Raw genomic sequence first — 24,697 nt, 5'->3', positions numbered from 1 at the left:
CGGCAAGAGGGAGTGTCAATACACGTGGAGAAGACAGAGACCTGGGGTGCCGGCCCATTGCAGACAAAGTTGGCAGCTTCCCCCTCAATCCTATATTTTTCTTGTTCCTCCTCCCTTCCTAACTTGCTCTCTCATTCTCTCAAAAAACAAAGCCCCCAGGCAGAGTGCTCGTCTGTGCCTTCTCATATACTTATGCATTTCTTGGTGTTTGTAGACTAGGCCTGCAGAGAGGAGCCATGATTATCTCTTTGCAGTACAGAACAAATAGCATCTTTACCCAAAAAGATCGTGGTTTCCTTGTATGATCTAATGTTTGTCATTTGGAATAAAGCATCAAGCAATCTAAAAAAAATAATAACCCTCACAAGACCATAATGCAATATCTCTCACTCAAAACTTTCATGAAGTTTCAATATCACACTGAAATACCAGGGTAGATACTTCATTTCTGGTAAAGCTGCACCATATTAAAATGTGACTCCATAATGAACTTTAGAATCGTGACAGCCTCTCATTATTCAAACCATTTGCCAACCTGATTTCCTTAGGTCTCCTCATAACGGGCTTTTCTTTGCCACATTTTACACTGTTGTTTACAGTAGTGAAGTTTCTGTCTATTAAAACATCTTTTTAAAAACCTCATGCCTGGTATAATGTTGTCTTTGTTAAATCTCTACCTTTTGCACTTTAAAAAAATTATGTTCCTTGTATGGAGGTAGTATGATCTCATGAGTAAATACTGACATACAGATCAGAACTCTCAAGTTCAAGTCCAAGGCCCACCGATTTCACTTGCTGTGTACTCTTGGATAAGTTATATAATCTCTCAGGGCCTGAGTTTCCAATGATGTAAAAAAAAAAAAAAAAAAAGACACCCACCTCACAGAGTCTCTGTGAAGATTAAATTTGACTAATGTAAAACCCACTGTCTGGGCTGCAGCAAATACTCAACACACCATAAGACTGCTACAGCTGTTGCTGCCATGTTATTGTGGCATTTGATGCAGCTCTGTAGCTTAGTCACTTGTCTAAGTATCAAAGTTATTATCATTGATCCTTAAGTAGAATTATGAGGAATGATCTCTTGGGATCTCCTTTATTGGCAAGTGAGAGGAACCTGACTTTTATTCAGTTAGCAAACACGTGCATCTCTCTTTGTCGGAAACTGTGTGTGTGTGTGTGTGTGTGTGTGTGTGTGTGTGTCTGTGTGTGTGTCTGTCTGTCTGTCTGTGCACTGAGGTTATGGTACTGAAAGGGCCTGGTGCTGAGTTTAGGGTACTACATTCTTATACAAAGAGACAGAAAAACAAAGAATGATAAAAAGAAAATACCAGATTGTAATAGGAAATTAAACAGCATACTGTACAGAATGTTAGAGGAATCAGAGATAACTTGGATTTGTGGGACAGAGCCGCCTTTTCTGAGGCATTCGGAGGATGAAAAGAAAGCAGCCATGTAAGCTCTCTGGGCAGACAAGCGAATGGAGAGGCCTGAGGCACAGAACAAGCCTGACAGTTTTGAGGAAAGAAGACTTAATTAAGGAAGACGAGCTGGCAAGGTGGACAGAAGCCAGATCATGAAGTCTTATGGACCATGATGAGAAAGTCTGGATTTGATTAATTATTGGGGAAGCAATTGTGAGAAATTAAGCACAAGAGTGATACTGTCTCACTCAGAATCTAAAAATGTGGCATGCAAAGATGGGGAATATACTTTAGGAGTTTAGGAATATTAGTGGGAAAGCAGTTAGGAGGTTTTTGTGATCCATCAGGTGGAGAGAGCAGAGACACAGAGAATAGACCATCCATCGGGGTGGGAGCAGCAGGATTTGGGGTGGATGGATGTCCAGGATGCAGCCTTAGGGAGTTCCTGGCTTAGTCTTTGGTTTCTGGTAAATAACTTTAAAATGTGCCAGGTATGGTGGCATGCACCTTTACTCCCAGCACTCAGGAGCCAGAGGCAGGCTGCTCTCTGTAAGTTCCAGGCCAGCCCAGCCAGGGCTATATAGTGAGAGACTATCTTAAGAAAAAGAGAAAGAAAGAAAGAAAGAAAGAAAGAAAGAAAGAAAGAAAGAAAGAAAGAAAGAAAGAAAGAAGAATGAGAAAGAAGAAAAAGAAATTGATGTCTCATTTGCTAAAACAGAGATGGGACAGACAGTGTGGAGTAGGGGTCAACCAGGTGGTGGTGGTTCGGTGTGAGGGTTAATCTCAATTGTCTGCTTGATGGGACTGTAAGACAGAAGGATAGTAAAGGATACTTGTGGATATGTCTGCATCTCCAAAGGTGACCAAAATGGAAGACAGTGACGGATAGGAACAGGATCTCTCTGAATTTGGCAGCACTGTCCAATAGACTGGGACCCCAGTGAAACAAGAACAGAAAAAACAAGAAATCAACCAGCGCATGCCCATCGGCTCTTCCTGACAAAGGGCTGCTTGTCCTCACCCGGGCACACCAGACCCCAGCTCCCTCAGCCTTTCAGCATGCACTCACATCAGCCACTCTTGAGGGAGCTTCCAGCCTTCAGCTTCAGGCTGGAGCCACATCACTGGTCCTTGTTTCATGACTTCCAGTCTTTGGGTCTGATGAGCTACCAGGTTCCTTCTCTGGCTCTCAAGCATGCAGATGGCCACTGTTGAATCATCCGGCCTCCAGTGTAATAAACCCAGATGTACACATATATCCATTCTGTCGGTTTTGTCCCCCGCCCTGAGACACTTAACATAAGGGGTGGGTGTAGTGTGGGACATGTCTGATCAGAATGCCTACCAGACACCTATGAGGTATGGCTGAACAGGCAGCCATATATATGGTGTGGAAGTCAGGGGTAGAGCTCTAAATTTATGAGACATCCAGCTTAAAGGGTATTTAAAGCTGTGGGACAAGATGAGATCACCAAGACAGGGAATAGATAAAGACAAGAAAATGGTTTGAGTCTGAACTTTGGGGATGCCGAGATTTAGAAGTCAATTAAAAGAAGACAGTCTAATAAAAGGAAATTCATTATGCCAATAAACAACCCAGTTTGGGAAAGAATGAGGCTGACCTCAGGCACAATAGGACGCTAGGTCTACATTGCCATCATGGCTACGTCTGTTTTTCTTCCCGTCTCCAGGTTCTTGTTCACTCTCTCCCCATCAATCTTTTAGCCCAACTTTTTTTTTTTTTTTTTCGAGACAGGGTTTCTCTGTGTATTTTTGTGCTTTTCCTGGAACTCAGACTGTAGCCCAGGCTGGCCTCAAACACACAAAGATCTTCCTGTCTCTGCCTCCCGAGTGCTGTGATTAAAGGCGTGCGCCACCACTGCCCAGCCAGCCCAACCTATTTTTATCTGTGGTCTTTACTTTAGAATTTTTTTCTATTTGAAGGAAACATAGCCACAGGCATCTCTGAATTCCATGTGAACAACACAAGAGAGAAGTCAGTCTTTTCTCCACTTGAGTTTGAAATGTCCTAAGGAAGACCCCTGATTTGTCTTAGGATGATCTATGGAACCAATCCCAGGCCAAGAGAACAGTGTAGAGGAATTGATTAGCCAAGGCTGGTCACATACACCATGCGGGCATCTAGCTTGAACATTTTTTGCATCAGCAGTTGCAGATGGGGTCACCAAGTTAGACCTCCTTTCAATTTGAGTCTACCTTCCTAACCATAAATGCATGTGACCTTCCATACCTGCAAGCACAGTGTGACATGGCAGCTTTATATCTTCTAAATGTAAATAAATCACTTGCTCTTATCTGAAGTGGAGACTGATGCATTTAACACTTTTACCCTGTTGCTAAATCTTCATAAGAAACACACAGGCTCATTCAGAGCACTTTTATTGGGCACTAACCCCACTCAGGTAACTCTTTCATCATGCTTAGTTATCCCCAAAGGTCCAGTTGCTTAAAGCAATCACATTGGGGATTAGACTTCAGTATACAAGCTATGATAGGACACCAACATTCAAGCCATAGCAATCTTCATAGCTGCTCCACAAAAGGGCAGTCTCAAGGATTCCCAAAGCTGTTCCTACAACACCACCATTGCAATCTGCAATTTCTGAGACAATGGAGTTTTCATGCTCTAGTGTTTTGCTCTTTCATAAACTTCACTCAAGAATCCAGGGTCATCAGTAGAAGTGTCCTACTGCCCAGAACTTTGAAAGGAGCACAGGTCAAACCTCCAGCAGAAGTATCCTACTGCCCAGAACTTTGAAAGGAGCACAGGTCAAACCTCTATTCACAGAGAAGTTAAAGGCAGCAGCATCAATAGGACCATTAGATTGTTTCTCATGGTTGGCTTGGTGTTCATTATGACACAATTACATGTGCTATGCCTCCAGGGGCTGGGTTTGGGGTTTTGTTCATTTTGTTGCTGCCATTTCTTTTGTTTTTCCCTTTTATTTTTAGATAGCACATTTACACTGTCTCTGTTTATTTACCCCTTAAAATATTTTGTCTTAAAAAGAAATTGTCCATATAGTGGAATCACAATGAAGAATGGGAACCTACTCAGAATGAGGTCAACAAGGTAATTACAGAGTGAATTTCTGTGCTGCTCTTCTTGCAGGCACAGAGAGTGTGATACTGTGTGTCCTTGTAAGAAAATGTATCAGGCCTGGGGACCTGGATGGAAGAGGAAAGGCCAAAAGTGGGCTTAGGTGGGAAGAAACACAGCTGGGTGATTTCCTTACTCTGCACTCATCCCCATACCTAATGGATCAGATCTCTGGATACTGAAAGAGTTGGAGGAGTGTGGGGTCCCCTAAGAAGTGTTGCCTTTTTAGTATATGCTTCTATTTCCTTCTCTGGAGTGTGTCAGGGGCGGGGGGGGGATTCAAGCAACACATCTTTCTTGCAGCAGCTGAGGAATAGACAAACTAGGCACAATCAGAGCAGGCTCCACAGCTGTTTCTGTAAGTAGGAAATAACTGAGGTGATGACCCAATGTGATTTTCACAGGTCTCTCCCACAGGATAACACACAACCTTGGGTTGCTTTAGGGGACTCTAGAGACTTGGAAAAACAGGGGAGGGAAGTATGCAAATGCTAAATGCTATAACCAGGCTGTGGGACAGAATGATTAAAAAATAATTCCACATACGCAAGATAGATAGAACTAACAACTAGATGGGCATTAATGCAGGGGTCTCTACACAGGTGGCAGGGCCCTATCTCTGGGATAAAAGTAAAGTACCACAGCAGTGTTGATACTCATGTTTTATATCATATGGAGAGTGTGCTGCAATAGTCATAGTTTTTGAATGAGTGAGTTAATTAAATAGCCAAACTAGAAGAATAAATAGTAAGCAATGGATAGATGGATGGATGGATGGATGGAAAGATGAATGAATAAATGGAAAATATCATCAAATTGGGAGTTTAAAAATAGCTCACTGAAATTGACTGGGGAAGCCCCTTCGAGGCAGCTGGGGTTTCCAGTGACCCAAAGCTCAAGAGCAGATAGCAACATCTAGATGGTGATGACATCATCAAATGGGCTGCTCACCAAATCGAGTAGAAGCCGACTGGGAAAGTGGAGACAGTTAGATAAAGTGTTTGAGCACTTTTATATGGTTGAACTTCTTACGGCTGACCATAAGTCTTCACCATTCTCTGGTTCCTGACTAGGGATGCAGCCTGAGTTTCATGCTCCTCCTGCTATGCCTTACTCCCACAATGGACTGTATCCTTGAACTGTCATCCAAATAAACCTTTGCCTCTTTGAGCTGCTTTTTCCAGGCATAGAATCACAGCAACAAGAAAAGTAACCAACAGAACCACTACAGAAGGCAGCCTTACATCATGGTGACTAGCATCCTTGACTCCATTTATGAGCGTCATAATCTTGAGAAGGTCACTTGACCTCCCTGGGCTGCAGCCTCTTCTGTAAACTAAGAGAGTGATGTCCACTTTAGAGAACTGCTGATAGAATTAAGCTATAACATGCTCAGCACAGTGTCTGGGACATAGAAGATACTAAAAACATGATAGACTGTGATCATAAAAACAAGTCGCAGCCAGTTTAATCAGGGAAAAGACCTAACCAAGAAAAAAAAAAAAAAAACCGTATCAGTCAGATTAGCATTGAAGGAAAATTGATTTCTAATCCCATACAGTTGGTTTTGAGCTCCTTCAATCCTTCTTGCTCCAGGCCAAGATTAGTCCCAGCATCCTGAGCCGAACTGAGTCTAGAGGAGAAAAAGCAAGTGGCCCCAGCTAGGGATGAAGGGCTGCAGAGGCTGGGAACCCTGATGAGTTGCAGGATCACACGTGGGGAGGGGTGGACTGTTCTTGATTTTAACTTCCTAAAAAGACAGATTCCATTTCAAAGTAAGGACTTTCTAATAGTGAGAATTACTTTAAACACAGAGCAGCTGGCATCAGAAAGGGGCATGCTGCCTTTTCTACAAGTGGCCTAGCATAGGATGGATCCAGAGGTATGACAAGAGAAGCCCCTGGGGGGGAGACCAGACTGGCTGACCTGCAAGGCACTCTCAAAGGTGGAAACGGCAAGGTATCATGCTCCATTGGAATTCTGCTGGATTCTGAACATAAAGCGAAGTCTCCAACAGTGTTTCAGGAAGCGAACCCAGTCAGGTAGGCTCCAGTGTCTGGAGAGGATTGCCTTTCCTAGGGGTTAATAGCAGCAGTGTTGGCACTGAGAGTGGGGTGAGGGGTGACAGGAGAAGAGAAAAACGGGAAAAATAGGTGCAACATGGTGTATCTGCAATTAGCCTGCACTGCCTATTTTCATAAAATAGACAGCACACTTGAGAGCTGAAAGGTAATCATGTAAGGTATCAGAGTTTGACTATAAATAGTCAAACTCCAGGCTTTATAGCTGTGCCCTGGTGAGAGGGACTGGCAGAGAGGTGCCTGTTGGAGACCTGGGAGTCATGACCACCCTCTCTCCCTCATCCTTATTAATGCCAGTTCCTGGGGCAGCAGAACATCTTGAATTTATGCCCCGATCCACTGTAATTGCTATGCTCATCACAGGACATCTTGCTGTAAGAAAAACTCCACTAGACGAGGCTGCTGCATCCACCCAGTGGTTAGAATAAAACTGTGTAATCATGGGTTCTGTACCAGAGCTGCTTGCACACGGCCCTCTGGCATTGCCCCCATTCAAGGAATTGTTTTTCTAGGGCACCTTCCCGGTAGCTGCTCCCAGCTTCTTCAGGTAACTCAGGCAGTTATGGAGGAGGGACTGGGCCAGACTGGGTTTGCACACAGAAGCTTGGGAACCTCCAAACGCCTGCCTCTTTGGAAACAGACCATCAGCTATGACATCTGGGAGCTGAAGCTCAAGCCAAGGATCTCCTCCATGAGTCTCTTTGCCCAGGCTTCAAGGCTCCCTCACCCGCGTGAGTACATCTGTGAGCAAGCACACGTGTGGTCTGTGGCACGGTGCGTCTCGCAGGGATGATGCCTGATTATCCGTCAAATGATCTGAATGTTTCAATAAACAGGGTTCATCGTGGAATATGGCTGTTTGCCACCAGTTTCTTAAGCTGATACTCAAAGACTAACTCCTTTGAGGTGGGAGACTTATAAGTAATTTTACCTTCAAAAGAAGAAAAATACTGGGAAACATATTTATGGGGCAAAATTCTCCATAAAGCCATTCTGATCGGGCTATTTATTTTTGTTGTGGATATTTCAGGCTTTAGGCCCAGGGGCACAACCTGTGCCCCCATGCCCCCATCCATTGCAGCCCCAGTTACAGGCCAGCAGGCAAGACTCCTGCAGGCAGGCCTGGCTACTACCCCCCCCTCCACATCCCACCCTGTAACCTACAAGCCCCACTCCACTCACTAAATCCACCCATTCCCCAAGGCTGCAGCTGCTATCTGAGACACAGACTCTGCCAACTCCGATTGGACCAAGAGTGTCTCCCTGAGACACAGACACCATTTGTACCAATTGGAGAAAGAGGTGGGTAGATACCAGTGCAAGAGTTCATTCAACAACAAAAAGAGAAATATGGCACCACCAGAACCTAGTGGTTCTACTACAGCAAGACCTGAACATCCCAACATAGAAGAAGCAGAAGAAAATGACCTTAAAAGTGACTATGAAGATGATAGAGGCCTTTAAAGAGGAAATGCTGTGGACATTTCAGAAATTTAACGTAAAGCTTATGGCTTGCTCTATTACTAAGTAAGATGGGTGAAGAGGTCCAAACCTTATTCCTGAGTCCCATTCCACCTCGTACTCTACCCATTCCCAGCCTCAGCAGAAGCAGCTACATTCATTTATTGGTGACTTACCCTCTCCCTGAGCCTCAGCCCATGGACCACCACAGGGAAACGTCCTGGGAGTCTAGCTTACTTTCCCTGCATTTGACTCATCTTCCTGGAAAAACCTATAGGCTTTGGAGCAGAAAACCAGGCCCATCCAGGCTCCATCCTTTAGTAACAATAATTAACCTTGGCCAAATCACTTATTTTTCATTTACTCATCCCTAGAATGCAGTATCTAGCCTGGCTCCTGACAGAACAGACGCTTTGTAGTGATTTCCTTATCAGATTAATGCTGCACTCAAGTTCTTCTGCTTCCATTTCTAACATTCTTCTAGACTGAGCAGATCCCAGGTGGAGGCCGTGACTTGTAGATACCAGGGTCTAGCTCAGTGCTAGAGTCACAGTCGGTGCCTGCCACACATGATCTCAACTCATCAGTAATTTGTACATTTTAAGATTTGAATCAGCCAGTCAACACATATTTATCATATGCCTTTCATGAGGCAAGATAGCCTATTAGCATAAATTGTTAGACAAGATCCAGTGCCACATTGGAGGAAAGAGAAGTCCAGCCTGGGAACACAGCATGGTGACAGATGGGAAGGGGACTGTGAGTCTGGGGCGTGGTGGAAGGCAGTCAAGGTGGGTGTGGTGGCTCAGTGACAGAGGGATGGAAGACAACTTTGAAGTCAACTCCAAAAGCAACAGGAAGCCACTGAAGGGTCATAGAGTAGACATAAACCAGATAGCAGAGCAAGAATTCTAGATATAGTAGGAAGAGTGGCTGGAGATGTGCTGGGATCTGAGGCAAGGAGACCAGTGACACAGGAGAGGATGGATGCCAAAGTCAGGGAGAGAGACTGAGGTAAAGGCAGGGTTTATGGCTCCAGGCTACTCCTCGGGTAAAGGTGTCTTAGAGCCAATCTTGTGACTCAATGTGACTTACAACTAATCTTGCCTACCCAGAGGAGGGTGACATTTTACTTAGGAAGAAGAACAGGCAGAGGAATAGGGGCTATGTTGTCAAGGATTCATCATTGGACACACTGGAGTGAGGGCTGAGGGGCACTGAGGTGTCGTCGCAGGTAGCTGGAAGCCAAGCTGTAGCTGGCAAAAGGGATGGTTGAGGCAGAACCACAGGGGACAATGAAAAAGTGATTGCTTAGCCTGGTTTTGCCCCTCTGAAAAAGGCTGACATGTCAGGGTTTCAAGGGGAGGTAGGCAAAGTGGGGCTACTCAGCTCTAGCCTTGCTGGGTAATGTTCACAAAGTGTGGTTGTTAGTGAACAATGTTGGAAAACACCACACCACAAAGCTCATCATTTCCCAATAGCAGACAGGAAGGCCAATGGAACTCAGGAGAGGTCAGGGCAGGCTTCTCTGTAGCTTCCTTCAGACTAATTGAAGTGTTGCATGGGGACATGGGTGGTGTTTTCATCTCAGCACCAGGGTGTGCTAGGGAATACCTGTCCAGATACCACTTGGCCTTAGACTAGGGAAGAGCCTAGGTAAAACGGGAGGCTAGGATGGGGAGGAAAAGGAAGACAAGGTGTGTGGGGTTGAAGTAATCTCCCTTTATTTCTTCTTCTTCCCCACAGCACATGAGGCAGGAAAGCCAAGGCTTCCTGTCAACTGTGAAAGCTTCAGCAGCAACGGAGATGTCAGCTCAGGAGCCAGACTGCCATCTCCGTTTTAATTGGAGCCTGCTTTGTGAAAGTTGGGGTAGGGAAGAGAGAGAGAGAGAGAGAGAGAGAGAGAGAGAGAGAGAGAGAGAGAGAGAGAGAGAATGAATTAGCACCAAAGGATGAGAGAGATGGAGTGAGAAAAAGAGACAGAAAGAGGGAACAATCTGAGATCTGAGACAGAAAGAGTGATTCCCCTACTCACCCCCAGTTGGTGAGTCAGAAACTAGCCCTGGGATAGCAGAGACCACAGGGGACAGGGTAGCCCTTCCACATAGGTGCACGGCTGTGGCAGGTAAGAAGCAAGGGAGGGGATCTGAATTGCATTCATTCTCTCTTCCTTATCATTTATTAAAAAAGTAAAAACAAAATCCTTTTTCATTTTTCCTCCGGTGCCCTGACTACCTGTCAAGCCTACGGAGTTCTAGATGCTTCAGGGCCAGCTCAGCCCAAGGAAAGCCAGGGCACAGATCTATCTAATAAAGGCTAATCCCCTGCAGGCACCTCGGCTTTGCAGGTAACCCAGAGAGCAGTGGGCGAGGCCCTTCCCACCTCTACCCTGCCTGGGCCACAATAATCCTGAGCTCTCAGGAGAAACGCAGGGCTGTGCCCAGGCAGTGCCCGACAAGAGAGATTTAGAAGAAGCAACAAAAATGTACAAAAACAAAAACCAGCTCTGTGTGTGTGTGTGTGTGTGTGTGTGTGTGTGTGTGTGTGTTTACATGTCCATAAGCATACAAGAGAAAAAGGAGAAAAAGAAGAGATTACAGACCAGAGTTTATCTGAGGAAGGCTGAAGAGGACAAAGGACATAAAGAACAAGAGGCAGAGTTGGTGTGAGTGTGTGTGTGTGTGTGTGTGTGTGTGTGTGTGTGTGTGTGTGTGTGTGTCTGTGTGTGCATGTGCACATGTCCAAGGTTACCATTGGAATATATTTAACACTTGTTATTTGTGACTATTCTTCAAAATACTTATAGATTTGTTAAAATGGAGCTTAAATACAGCTTTGAGAAATCAACAAATTCAACCACTATTTTACAGATGTAAAACCCAAGGCACACAGTGCTCAGGGCAGCTAAGAACCTGTATTACAGTTGCAGAATTTGTAGGTAAAGACTAGTTTTCTTCTCTTTTCCCTGATGTCTTGTAAAATAGATTCCTGGGTTTGGTCACCTTTGCAAATGTTTCCTTGGGTAATCTTTACAATAGCCTCAAGAGGTAGATATTACTATTTCACCTTAAAAAAAAAAAGAAACAAAACAAAACAAAAAAAACCCTACATACTTCCATAGCAGATGAATGGCAACCTGATCCAAGTTGTCTGTTCTTGTTTGTTAGCTTGTGTTTGAGGCATAGTCTTGCTATGTAGTCCAGGGTGGACTTGAACTTCCTGTGCAGTCAAGATTTGTACAAGTGTATGTCTGTACCACATGCATTCAGGAGGCCTTGGAGGTCAGAAGAGATGCTGGATCCCCTGGAACTGGAGTTACGGACGATTATGAGACACCATGTGAGTACCAGTAATGGAACCTGGGTCCTCTGCAATGTGGTAAGTGCTCTTAACCTCTGAGCCATCTCTTCAGCCCTTCTAGTGCTTATTTTTAACCACTCTTGCTAAGCTACCTCTCAATAATAAATTAATAAAAGAATGAACAAAGTCTATGCAATCATTCCTATCAAAAGGTGAAACATGACATCCTCTTTCCAGTACATCAAATCCCTGAACTATAAAAGCAAAGAGACCATCTTGTAGCTCTCCTGAGACCTTACTTATCTCAGCTTGAATCACAGGTTCTCACTAATGTCCAGCTAATGGGCTGGTCCCTGAATGGCTTCTCCACTGTACTGTTGGCAAAGTCGTCCTTTATCCAGAGTTAGTTGCCTACATGCCTCCACTGATGACCACAGATTAGCATCCATGATGAAGCAGGCAGACCCTGTACTAGGCACTGGGCAGGATGCTCATCAAGGTGAGCTAGCAGGAACTTTTTCTTTGGAGATCTTACATAAGACTCAGACAAGTCCACGAATAACTGTGCCCCAAGAAATGTACTGAGAGAGTGCCAAGGAAGGACCCAGCTCTGGGATGGAGTCCCAGGAGGACTTCAGGTAAGGGGTGAGCATGGAGTTGGATGTTAAGGAGTCAATGTATTTTGCCTATGCAGAAATGGGAAGGACAGAAAACCGTGTTCCCAGAATCAAAAAGAAGGAAGGAAAAATGCACAGGGACTCTCTTCCAGATACACAGGGCTAAAGACTGTTTCCATTTTCTCCCAGTTGAGCAGCCATCCAATGTCAGTTCTCCCCAGCAGGCCATTGGGGTGGGCTGAGGGTGCTGGCACTCTACTATGTGAACACAGAAAGTTTCGTCTGTATACTTCCTGTGAGCCTCACGACCACCTTATGTAATAAGCACAATCATTTTCCTCATTTGGCAGATGAGCTAGAAGTCACTAAAGTTAAACAGCTTATCAAAGACACACAGACAGGAAGGCACGCCACGGGGGCTTGACCCCAGACGGCCTGACAACAAAGCCCATCCCACTAGGGACAACTGGGCCCTTTTACCAGCTGAGTGGTCCACAGAAACTGGCTTAGGGGACTGCTTAGTCTGTTCCTCACTGAGGAACTAAAGGTTGTGTTAAGGAAGAGGCACAGGCTGCCCACCGGGTTGGAAAAACCAGGGTCCAGCACCCAAGCAGGGAGCCGTGAAATCTGTCTGTGTGCTGATAACACTTGATTCCTTAAAAGTTCCCCGGGACTTAATGCTTGTTCCATCAATCCAAAGTGCTTAAGGTGCAGACCATCTGTGGAGCTCTAGAGACACATACAGATACACCAATCAGCACCAGGACTGTGCTCATTCCAAAGCCGTGTCCCAAATCTCAGCACTCTATGAAGATCAATGGAGTCTTCTCCCTCCTCTCAGACACTCCTTGTCTTTCTCTCCTCTTCCTCCTTTCCTTCCTCGTTCTCTGTGGCTTCCCTCTCATTGTAAGCTCCCAAGAAGTCACTAAAGGTCCCAGCAGCCTTTACTTTATTTTTTAAAATCCCGTTTATTTAGTGTGCATGTGCGTGTCACGCACATGTGCACACACATTCAAGGAGGAAGGTCAGGGAAAATTTGCAGAAGTTGCTTCTTCTACCACGTATATTCCAGGAACTGAACTCAGATTCACAGTCTTGTTGGCAAGCGCCTTCAGCCACTCAGCCAGCTTGCTAGTCCCTCAGAAGCATTCAAGGGGGAAAATTTAGCAATTTCAAAACCGAGAACTGTAGAACTGAACCGACAGACTCAGGATTCCCACCACCCACAAACTTGAGGTTTTTTTTCCCCTGTATCTCGTTGAATTCAAAGACCAGAGCAGGTCTGGGGGCGGGGGCGGGGAGGAGTAGCCGAGGGCGGTGGAGGAACTGGGATTTAGAATAAATGGTCAACTCATGTTCGGCCATGTGAGCCGCGTTGCACGTGTCTGAGCCATTCACATGTCTGCCAGAGACAGGATCTAGGGCAAGATAAAGCAGAGCTGACTCATCCCAGCTCGAGCGAGCGTTCCTGTGAGGGAAACCACTTGTCTTGAGGCCCAGCTGCCTCAACCTGGCACCTGCAGCCTGGCACAGCTCCGCGATCGCTGCACTCGGCACTAGCAGCCGCAGTGGCAGCAGCACCCAGGCCCTTCAAGCGTCTGCCCTGCCCACTCTCTGCCACCTGGGCACCTGCGGCCCTGGGATGCAGTCACTTCCTCCCAACGCAGCCAGCTTCCCAACAGAGCTGCCTTGATGAAATCTGGGAGCTATTTTGAAATTTCCCTTTTTGAAAAAAAAAAAAAAAAAAAAAGTCCGAACTGATTAGTTGATAATTACATGTTGGAACATCTGCTCTGATTTGTTTTATTCTTTCTATTTTGGAAAATTGGAATACACTGAAGTTTTGCCTTCTGGAGTTGCTGGCCTGGCACTCGGAGCGGAGCGCGAGCAGCCCTCCTGCTCTGGAGCACCTGGCTCGGCCTGTAGCCCAGCAGCTCCCAGGGAAAAAAAAAAAAAGCACAACTCTGCTGCCTGAAAGAACAGGGTGGCACTTTGGGGTCTCTCCACATCACTACAGCCTGGGAAAGGTTGAGCTTCCATTTGTCTCACCTGCCTTCAAAGTTTGGAGACCCTGAGAGCGCCCAGACTTGGGTAGAACTGGCAGCCGGATTGGAGTGGGTGTGTCGAAGACCAGCCTGGCGACTCAGAGCCCACCCTCCATCAGCCATCCTTGTGTGTTGGCCAGTTTCCTTCTGGCAGTTGCCTAGAAGTTGCCTGTCCCCCGGGGGAAGAGGCACTTCCCATCATCCAGCACAGGCTTGCTGTTGTTGAGATAGTACTGGGGCCTGATTAGGTTTGCTCACGTCAGAATGCTAGCATCTCAAATCACTCCACGTCTGCATTCCTTGATGCTGCCAACTAGGAGTGACTGCTCAGAGCCCCTCGGTATTACTGACAGGGCTGAGGACTTGCATGCCTGGGTCATCATTCTACCCAATTACTGTTTCTGAAATGCTTAGGCGGTTCTAGGGGTTTGGTGTGATGGAAGCGGGAGGGCCAGCCAAGCCAATTGGATCTAGACTCCACCCTCCAGGGCTCCTGCGACTGCCCAACTTCAGTCCCCTGCCTCCTACTGCAAGCAAAATGATCTCAAAAGTCCAAGACACATGTGCGGTTGTGTCTCTCACTTTTGACTTCGATGGCTCTCTAGCACCTTTATATTTAAATCCAGAGTCTTTGATTTGGTATGCAGGGCTCACCCACATGGGAACCCAGCTTCTCTGGCCAGCTCCATCCACTTCAGCTTCCACTCCGTCACAGACTCCGGGCTCTCCCCATCCTGCATGAACTGTCTTCTTCCGGCCTTTCCTATCTTTTCTGGTCCATTCTCCTCTTACAAATGCTGTTCCCAGGGCTAGAGAGATGGCTCGGTGGGTACAGTGCTCGCTGCCCATACATGAAGACCCCAGTTTACGTGCCCAGGACCCACGTAAAAACCCTGGTATGTGTGAATCTGTAATCCCTGCACTGAAGGCAGACACAGGTGAATCTCAGAGGTTCTTGGGCTGGCCAAGTCTTCTCAAAACAGTGAGCTCCAAGTTCAGTGAGCTATTTCAAAAAGCAAGTTAGAGAAATGTTGAGGAAGACATCCCAACATCAGCTCCTGGCCTCCACACGCATCAGCATGGATGGCTGCACATACACTAGCTGGTCACTTACCCACTGTCTTGCCCCAGTTGAAAGCCCACGGAAGGACAGCTACCTCCGTTCGCTTATTATGCCATCTCAGGCAGCTAGCGCAGTTGCATGGAACACCTAACATATGGCGGTGCTCTATAAATGCTGGAGAAGTCGAAGACTGCAAAAATGAATGGACAGATGGAGAATCGCTCAACTTATTAGGGAGATGGCATTTGCACAAATAATACAATATTGGGAAGTGTTATGCTGTGCAGATCAGATAGGATAGGCTATATCACGCTGCAGTAACAATCAGCTCCCAAATCCCAGGCAGTGGCTTATAAAAAACAAAGGTTTATTTCTCACTCCTGCCACATGACTCTCAGGGGCCTGCAGAAATAATCCACTCTACAACAACCTTATGTAAGAACCGCAGCCTGAGGGAGGCTCCCTCTCTGGGCTTCCACCATTGTCATGGCAGGAGAATGAGGGCACAATAAACAAACCCAGGAGAATGAGGGCACAATAAACAAACCCAGGAGAATGAGGGCACAATAAACAAACCCTGTCCTTGCTCTTAACGGGTCCACTGTAAAGTGACACAAGCCACCTCTGTTTTAATTTTAACGCTCCAAGCAAAGTCACATGACTCTGATAAACTACCAAAGGGGTGGGGAAATACAGTCTGGCCATTTGTCCAGAGGAATGTTGGAGATGTCTGCTGACCAGCACTAATGCTCTCCTTTGGAAATCTGGGAAGAGAGCACGCTTCCAAATAGAAGTGTGAAGGAAGAATTTTAAGCATATAGAGCGATGGCTCAGTGGTTAAGAGGCTTGCTGTTCTTCCAGAGGATCCAGGTTCAGTTCCCAGCTCACAACTGGCTATAACTCCAGTCCCTGGGGATCTACTAAAAGCATGTGGTATATAGACATATATACCGGCAAAATATCACACACATAAAACAATAAAAATAAATCTAAGAAAAAAAAAAAGGCATTCGATGTGGACCTTGGAGGAGGATTACTGTTTATCTCTGAGTTCTGGGCTGTACTACAAGCAAAGGCTCCCTGTGCCCAACATCATTCAGATAAATAAAGCAAGGTCCCATCTCGTAGGGAGTTTGTGCTCCAGCAGGAAAAATGCATCCTGAATGTGTACAAATATTCATAAAATATGCATGACTGTGATGTGCCCCATAAAAAGCAGAGCAAAGTAAGAGAAACGGTGCCCATTTGGAAGCGACAGGCTGTGCTTCTTAGAGATGGGTGAGATTTCAAGGAGGCAGGGGGTGGGGGGGTGGGGGGGCACGACAACTTAGGTTCAAGGTGGGGCTGAAAATCAAGGCAGGGAGAGCCATGAGAATGGTCATCACAGAGCAAAGTAAAACAGAAGGTCCCTGAAGGCTGGCCTGTGTCCCTGATGTCGGGGCAGTAGGCCAATGGGATGGGATGGGAAACTCCTAGAACTGGGCCCTTCCAGAAACAAGGGTAAAGGCAGGTCTTTGTCTTTTTTCGCTTCACAGAAGTCCCCTCAGAAGTTTCAGGGGCCTAGGGAGATGTCTCAATCAGTAGGGCACTTGCCGTTGCAAGCATAGGTTCAATCCCCAGCAGCCACAGAGAAACTAGACACTGCTTTACATACCGATAACTTCAGTAGTGGGGAGGTGGGTGCCTGGGGCTTGCTGGACAGTCAAATAAAGTGGGAAACCCATCAAGGAAAGCACCAAGTATCAACCTCTGGCTCCACTCATACCACACACATGAACTCTCTCTCTCTCTCTCTCTCTCTCTCTCTCTCTCTCTCTCTCTCTTTCTCTCTCTCCCCCTGCCTTGGAAGTCACCATTATAGGGTAGTCATCTTTACAGCGTCCCTGGGAGGCACCCCTGTGAGCTTTACAACTTACAAAGTACCTCCAAGTTTCCCTCAGGATGAGCTTGCTGCCCTTACCCACGGATTTGCAGTCTCGGTAGCCGCTTCCTCCCCTTTGGTAAGCAGACCCTACCAGAGGAGGCATGAAAACCCTCTGTTCTGAAAGGAAGTCCAGTCAGAGGTACAGCTCCATCTGGAGGCGGCTTACAGCGCCCCTGGGATTCAAGCCCATCTTTTCAAGGACACAGGAATAGGCTGGGTGAGGCCCGACCTCTGTTTTTCCTGGATCCATGTGCCACTTTTGTCGACCTTGTTTTATTCCTTGTATGACTTGGTCATTTTTCAGATCAATCCAGTCTCAAAATAATATGTCAAGCCAGGGCGTTGTGGTGAGGGCGACACCAGTGAGGAAGACGGCGATGATGATGATTAGTTTCCATTTTGTCAGGTTTTATTTTGTTCTGTTTTGTTTTAGTTCAAATTGCTGCTGCTGAGGACTTATTTCCTGAAGCCAGTTTCCTGCCTCTCACTCACTTCACACTTTGACTCATTTATTTTTCCTATTTCCCCAAAGACCTTTTGACACTTTGAAAAGTGTTTTACTTAGATACAATCCCGCTCTCTTACCTTGTGTTTCTTCCATTTCTCCCTTCTCGCTTTTTTATTAATAAGTCATAAAGAAAGTGTTTCCAGGCAAACATCACTCACTGAGTAATAAAACCCAGGGCAGAGGACAGAGCTATACTGAGAAGTAGAGGCTGGGGAGTGGTTGTTTCCTGGTCTCAGAGTGGCAGGGGAGCCTTTACCTGACAACACGCTTTGCACAGGTGTGCACGAAGCCAATAAAAACAAAAGGCACTATGCCATGTGGTTTGACAGGGCCACTCGGGGCCCCTTACCACCAGCCAAGAGACATAGCCATTTGGGAGGGTGCAGGGGTACGCTTGCAATATGCTTGCATGGTTGTGTGCCTAGAAACCACGGGCACCATGGACGACAGAGCTGGAAGGCAGCAATGTGAAACCTCTGCTCTGGCTTCTACAGATGAGGTCCCTGGACTGAGGAGAAGGACTCAGCCTAGATTGGTCAGTTACAAGCAGGGTCTTGAGCATAACCTATGTTGAGAGCTTTCTCCACAGATTCCAGTTGTCCTCTATGGCATGACATGATGAACCCCAGAACCGAAGTATGGTTTGACTCCACTGTGATGGGTCCTTTGGTCCTTGGGGTGATGGTTTGGGAAATTCAGCTTAGAAGGAGTTCTTAGTTCATTGGGACATGCCCTTGCAGGGGACTTCAGACATGTGAATCCTTCTCATTCTTTGCTGCTGGTTCACGAAGTAATCAGTGGCTTGCTCCCACATACATGGTCCCACCGTGGCCATCTACCAGGAGGTGACACAGCTGAGAACGGAAAGACAATGCCAAGTGCCATGCTCCTGACCCTCCCAAACGGAGCTAAATAAGCCTCTCCCAATTCACACACAGCCTGTGTCAGGTGATTCATTACCAAGATGAAAAGCTTATTGACATGCCACCCCAAGTCATCTTCGGGCTGTCCCTGCATTCCCGAGGTGTCATATGTTCCACAGGCAAGGTTCTGTTGACCTCATCCCCTCGCTCTCCTTGACTCCAGAGGCACATAACAAATTGTGAGTCGTTTCTACCTCACTGGCTCATGGACACTTGGGCTTTTACCTCTTTTACCGTTCACACTGTTAGGATTTCCCTGGTGACTAAACTGTAAAAACAAACAAACAAACAAACAAACAAACCTCTGTTGTTGTTGTTTTTTAACTGTTCTCTTTCCCTCAGCCCCCACACTCTACACTTAACCCTTCTCAAGGCTTCCTTCCTATTTCTCAAAATGGTCCTACATTCCCACAAAAGACATTTTCCTACAACTCAAACCAGATCACATTCAGCTTATGTCTAAAAGCTGATGAGCCCATGAGCCCATGAGAAGGCAGCTAAGACTTGGAGGGGAGATGCTAGAGATTGAGAAGAAAATGACCTTGGGCCAAATCAACCTAGCTTGATGAATGAATGAATGAATGAATGAATGGTGGGAACATGAAAAGCTGAGCAGTGAAATGGAAAGAACATGGACTTGCCAGTGTTTCTCAGCTCTACCACACACTGACACTTGAGGCAAACATGAGATCATGAGTCTCAGTACTGCTTCATTTAGCCCAGGAATTGTTACCAGAACCCATGAGAGACAGAATAGAAGGAGCCATTTAAAATGCCAAACAGTCACCAGGAGTAATGGTGCCCACCTGTAACCCTATCCCTCTGAAGGCTGAAACTGGAAGACAGAGTTCAAGGCTAGCCTAAGCTACATAGCAAGACCCTGTCTCAAGATGAATGAATGAATGAATCAATGAATCAATGAATCAATGAATCAATCAATCAATCAAATGATAAGCAAAGAAAAACTACTATGTTGTAATTCTACCAAGAGTTTGGGGACATTCAATAGCTGATACATTGAAAAGTGAGTCCTATGAAAACCACTTGTCTATGGATCTGAGGCTTCCTGTGTACAGAATAACAGAGTGGGACCTAACTATCAGAAATACCTTCCAGTGCAGACTCTTGGTGTCTGAGGCTCCACAGGGCCTCAGGAAGACTTGCTTTTGAGTTGTTGCGGTCCCTGGTCTGATCGCCTTTGATAAGGAGGAAGAGCACAGTCTGCTCTTTCCTTCTTCCCACCACATATTACATGAATTTTGATTAATCAACCTAGGTGTTTCATTTTTCTATAAAGTATAATTAAGGAGCCAAAGGGGCCTTATTATGTAAAAAAGAGACTTAATTATCGCACAGTACTGGCTCTGGTCCACACTCATCAAGGGGCCCAGGAGCATCAGATCAAAGCCCGGAGCTAGTTGCTGTGGCCAGCTCCTTGCTTGTTTCCCAAGTGGTCTGTTCAAAGAGACTAGCACTCTCAGACCACAGTCTGGGAGAACTCTGGAAGGCCTCAGCCCCGTTCTCTAGGATCTGTCCAGTTACCTCTTGGGAATAAAAAGCCAATGTAAACTGGGAAGATCCTCAGAAGAGTTGAGTTTCCTCCCTCCCCTGTGAGAGTTTTGAGCTTTGGGATTTGAGATGGAAAATGAAAAAACAGCAGGGGTTGCTCTGGGGATTCCAGAATTGGGGCTGTAAACCCTTGGGCATTTGAATGAAAACAAAACAAAACAATAAAACAACAGGTAACAACTCTCAGGTTCTTTTCTGCTACCATGTACAGTCCTAGAATTAAACTCAGGTTGCCAGGCCTGTGAGCAAGCATCTCTACTAACTGAACCACCTCATCAGCTCTTGTAGCTACATTTTTAAAAGGTCAAATGAAATTGGTTAATTCATTTTAATACTAAATGTTACTTAACTCAATTAAGTGGCTGAAGTTGTTTTTTTTTTTTTTTTTGTGGCACAGATGCAGCAAAGGAGGTCTATGGAGTGGGGAGGTGTCATAGTGCCCAGTTAGATGACTGGGTCTCATTTGGTAGAGGGAAGAAGTTCTCCCCAATCAGAGGGGAAAGTCCTGGAGGAAGCAGGGAGAAAGAAAGCCTGCTGTGCCTATCCATGCCTAAGGAAGCAAGCACATGAGGAGTGCTGGGGACAGAGTGGCAAAGGGAAGCTGGGAAAGGCAGCTTCATGGTCCTCCCCAGAACCCGAAGGCCCCACAAAGCCTGCACTGGGATTTAGAAAGACAGTCTTGGCAAGTCGGTGGAGAATGAGTGGGAGTGAAGAACATGGAGGGCCTAGTTGGAGAGGCAATGACAGAAGCCGTCAGCGCTCACCAGTATCGGGCAGGGCACACAGACCAGCTGCAGTTACAGAACTGGGAAATCAACAAACCTTTGAAGTCAGTGGCAGAGTAAGGAGAGGATGCAGACAAGGACACGGAGTCTCAGAGAATGGTGGAGCCACTCCACATAAGGAGAGTAATTGCCCAGATTGAAGAGACACCTGGGAACACATTTAGATGATGATGTGAGGGAGAAAGGCACAGATTAATTTTGAGGGGTGGAGGCTACTGTGGCAGCAGCTAGGTTATAGAGGGGCTAGAGCTCCAGTCTTAGCCTGTGTGTGTATGTTGACCTCTTTACAGCACTTGCAACAGCCCCTGCTTAGACTTTGGTGATTTAGAAAATGGGAAATTTAGTCTGTCTGATGCCACCTTCTATCGCCTCTCCCCTAAACACATCCTTTGGCTTTGGTTAAATAATCAACTAATGTATTAAGTCAACATAGCGTCATATGCGTACCTCAGATTTTTACTCTTTCATTATAGTAGTGTTGTTTTTCACTATATTCCCTATCATAATCTGGGTTCAAACCAGTGGAATCCCTTACTTAGATTATTGCCATAACCCCCTCTGTCCCACCCCCATGCTTATGCCTTTAGTTCTCCAAGGCCTGTTCTCCACACAACCATAGCAATGTTTGACTAAAAAGAAAACCAGATGCTAATCCTCTGTGTAAGCCCTCATCAGGCTCCCACCGCTGAGAAAAATCCATTGCTTCTGTTTTGTTATTTCTAACTATTTATTCGTTCATTTGCTTATTTGTTTATTTATTTTAGTTAGCATACAGAATAACAGATTCACATCTAAGCATTTTCTGGTGCACATGGGGATAATTTTACCTTTTCTTTTCTATTTGTATCCCTTTTATTTCATTCTCTCGCCTTATAGCTCTAAAACTTCAATCTGTATTAAATCAGAGTGGAGACTTTGAATCCCCTGTGTTGCTTCTGATTGTAGAGAAAATGATTTTTGTTTTTGCTCACTCCAGTACAATGTCCTAATTAGGCTTTATAGTGCTGCGTTGTATTCCTCCTAGCCTCAGTTCTTTGTTCAATCAAAACTTAATTATGAAGAACTTGCAAATGAAGACTATCACCTACAAAAATTACCCAGACCTAAAGTCTACACATCTCAAAGAATTTCTGCAATATACAAAGTAGAGAGACCACAAAAGGGTAGATACTAGGGGTAAGGAAGGCCCAGATGCAGGTAATGAACCTGGAGTCATGCATGAGGACATAAAACTAATTGTTTTTTCTAGTTCTAACTCTGTCATAGAGTTTTTGCTTTTGGGTGATGAGTAAGTGTATAAAAATGTATTAGACCATGAAAGTGTAAAACGTAATGTGAACCCCCCAACTTCAGGACGGCTATTCTCACTGTATTTTTCGTTCTCCAAGGCTTTCTCATGAAGGGATGTGAACTTTGTGAAAGGCTCTTTCTGTGTCTGTTGAGATGACCTGGTTATTTCTTTCTTGAGTGTACTTATTGCTATGCTATATTTTAATTTACTGAGATTCATGTCAGACAGTCCCTGAATCCCTGGAATGAAACTAACTTGTGCTCTTGAATTTAGCTTGTGCAGATTTTATTGAGATGTTTAGCCTCTCTGCTCAACAGGGAAATTTATAGTGGTTGCTGTGTCCTTGACAGGGTTGGTATCAGCAATATAGGCATCACATAGGTTAGTTCAATAGTTCTTTCTCTTATAGGCAGCTTGGGGAGCATTGGTGGTAGCATTTGGTTAGAGTTAGAATGTATCTATGAATCTGTCTGGTTGCATGTTTTTCTCTGTAGGAGACTTTTTATTGCTGCTCCAATTTCATCGCTTGTTAGGGATCTATTTAAGTTCTTCGTGTCTTCTCGATTTAATTTTGGTAGGTCGTATGTATTTAGGAATCTAGCCACTTCTTCTAGACTTCCTATTATATACATACATATATATAAAATTTCAAAGTATTCCCTACCGATCCTCTGTATTTCAAAGGAATCTGTGGTTACTGATACCTTTTTATCTCCAATTTTGTTAATCTGGGTCTTCTCTTTCTTTTGGTTAGTTGGGCTAGGGATTGCCTGTTATAAGTCTTTGTTTGATGGTTTCTATGTATTGTTCTTTTGGGCTCCATTTCCTGTAAGCTCTCCTGGTTGTAAACGTCCCACTTCAACCCACCTTTGGTGTATCCCAAAGGTCCTGGTAAATTGTGCTTTCCTCTTCACTTGACTCGAGGGATGCTTTAGCACCCTCCCGGATTCCCCCCATCAATGACACAATGGTTATTCGAGACTGTTTAATTCAGCTTCTACATAATCGTATAGTTTTTCTTGTTATTGATTTCTAGTTTTGTTCTACTACAAACTGATCAGATATAAGAAATCATCTTGACTCTTTTTTGCTAGTTAAGGACTTGTTTTGAGGCCTAAAATGTGATCCATTTCGAGGAAAGTTTCATTGGCTTCTAAGAATGTATATTTTTAAGGTGTCAGGTGAAATATTCTGTTAAGTCTATCTGATTGGAAGTAGAGATTAATTCTGAAGTCTGTTGTATTCTTAAAATTTTAATTATTTTTTTCAATTATTTTACATACCAACCACAGTTTCCCCTCCCTCCTCTCTTCCTGTTCTCTCTCCCCACTTCCCATCTAGTCCCCCCCAATCCACTCCATTCAGAAAGGGGCAGGCCTCCTATGGGAGTCAACAAAGCCTGTCACATCATGTTGAGGAAGGACCAAGATCCTCCCCCTGCATCAAAACTTGGAGAGACATAGGTTCCAAAAAGCCAGCTCATGTGCCAGGGACAGGTCCTGATCCCACTGCTAGGGGCCCTAAAATAGACCAGGCTACACAACTGTCAATCACATGTGAGGGCCTAGGTCGGTCCATGCAGGCTCCTTAGCTGTTGGTCCAGAGCCTCAGAACTCCCATTCACTCAGGTCAGCTGTCTCTGTTGGTTTCCCCGTCATGACCTTGACCTCCCGTGCCCATACAATCCCTCCTCCCTCTCGATAACTAGATGCCCAGAGCTCAGCCCAGGGCCTAGCTGTGGATCTCTGCATCTGCTTCCATCAGTGAGTGGATGAAGTCTATCTGATGACAATTAGGGTAGCCACCAATCTGATTATATGAGAAGGCCAGTTTAGGCACCCTCTCCACTATTGCTAGGAGTCTTAGCTGGAGTCATCCTTGCGGATTCCTGGAAGTTTCCCTGGCACCAAGTTTCTCCCTAACCCCCAAATGGCCTCCTCTATCAAGATATCTGTTTCATTACTCTCCCCTTCCATCCCGCCCCCAACTCGACCAACCTCGTCCCTCATGCTCTCATCTCCCCAATCCCCTCCTTCCATACCCTCCTCCCCTCCCCTAGTTTACTCAGGAGATCTCATCTATTTCCCCTTCCCAGGGTGATCCATACATCCCTCTTAGGGTCCTCCTTGTTATCTAGCTTTTCTGGGGATGTGGATTGTAGCCTGGTTATCGTTTGCTTTATATCTAATATCCACTTAAGAGTGAGTGCACACCTTGTTTGTCTTTCTGGGTCTGGGTTACCCCACTCAGGATGATTTTTTCTAGTTCCATCCATTTGCAGGCCAATTTCATAATGTCATATTTTTTTAACCACTGAGTAATACTCCATTATGTAAATGTACTACATTTTCTTTATCCATTTTTCAGTCTGTTGTATCCATTTTTGTCTGGATGATCTAACTACTGCTGAGAGTTGAATATTAAAGTGACCTACGTTACTATACCTGTGCCTATATATTCCCTTATGTCCTGTAATGTCTGTTTTGTAAATTTGGGAAGGGTAAGCTGACTCCTATCATTTAGTTATTTTCCTGGTTGGTTCAACTATTGCTTGCTCTTCTTTTTTACATTGATTTATTTCATTT

Source organism: Onychomys torridus, chromosome 7 (assembly GCF_903995425.1).
Source record: "Onychomys torridus chromosome 7, mOncTor1.1, whole genome shotgun sequence".
Classification (NCBI taxonomy): Eukaryota; Metazoa; Chordata; class Mammalia; order Rodentia; family Cricetidae; genus Onychomys; species Onychomys torridus.
This window is presented reverse-complemented; position numbering follows the sequence as displayed.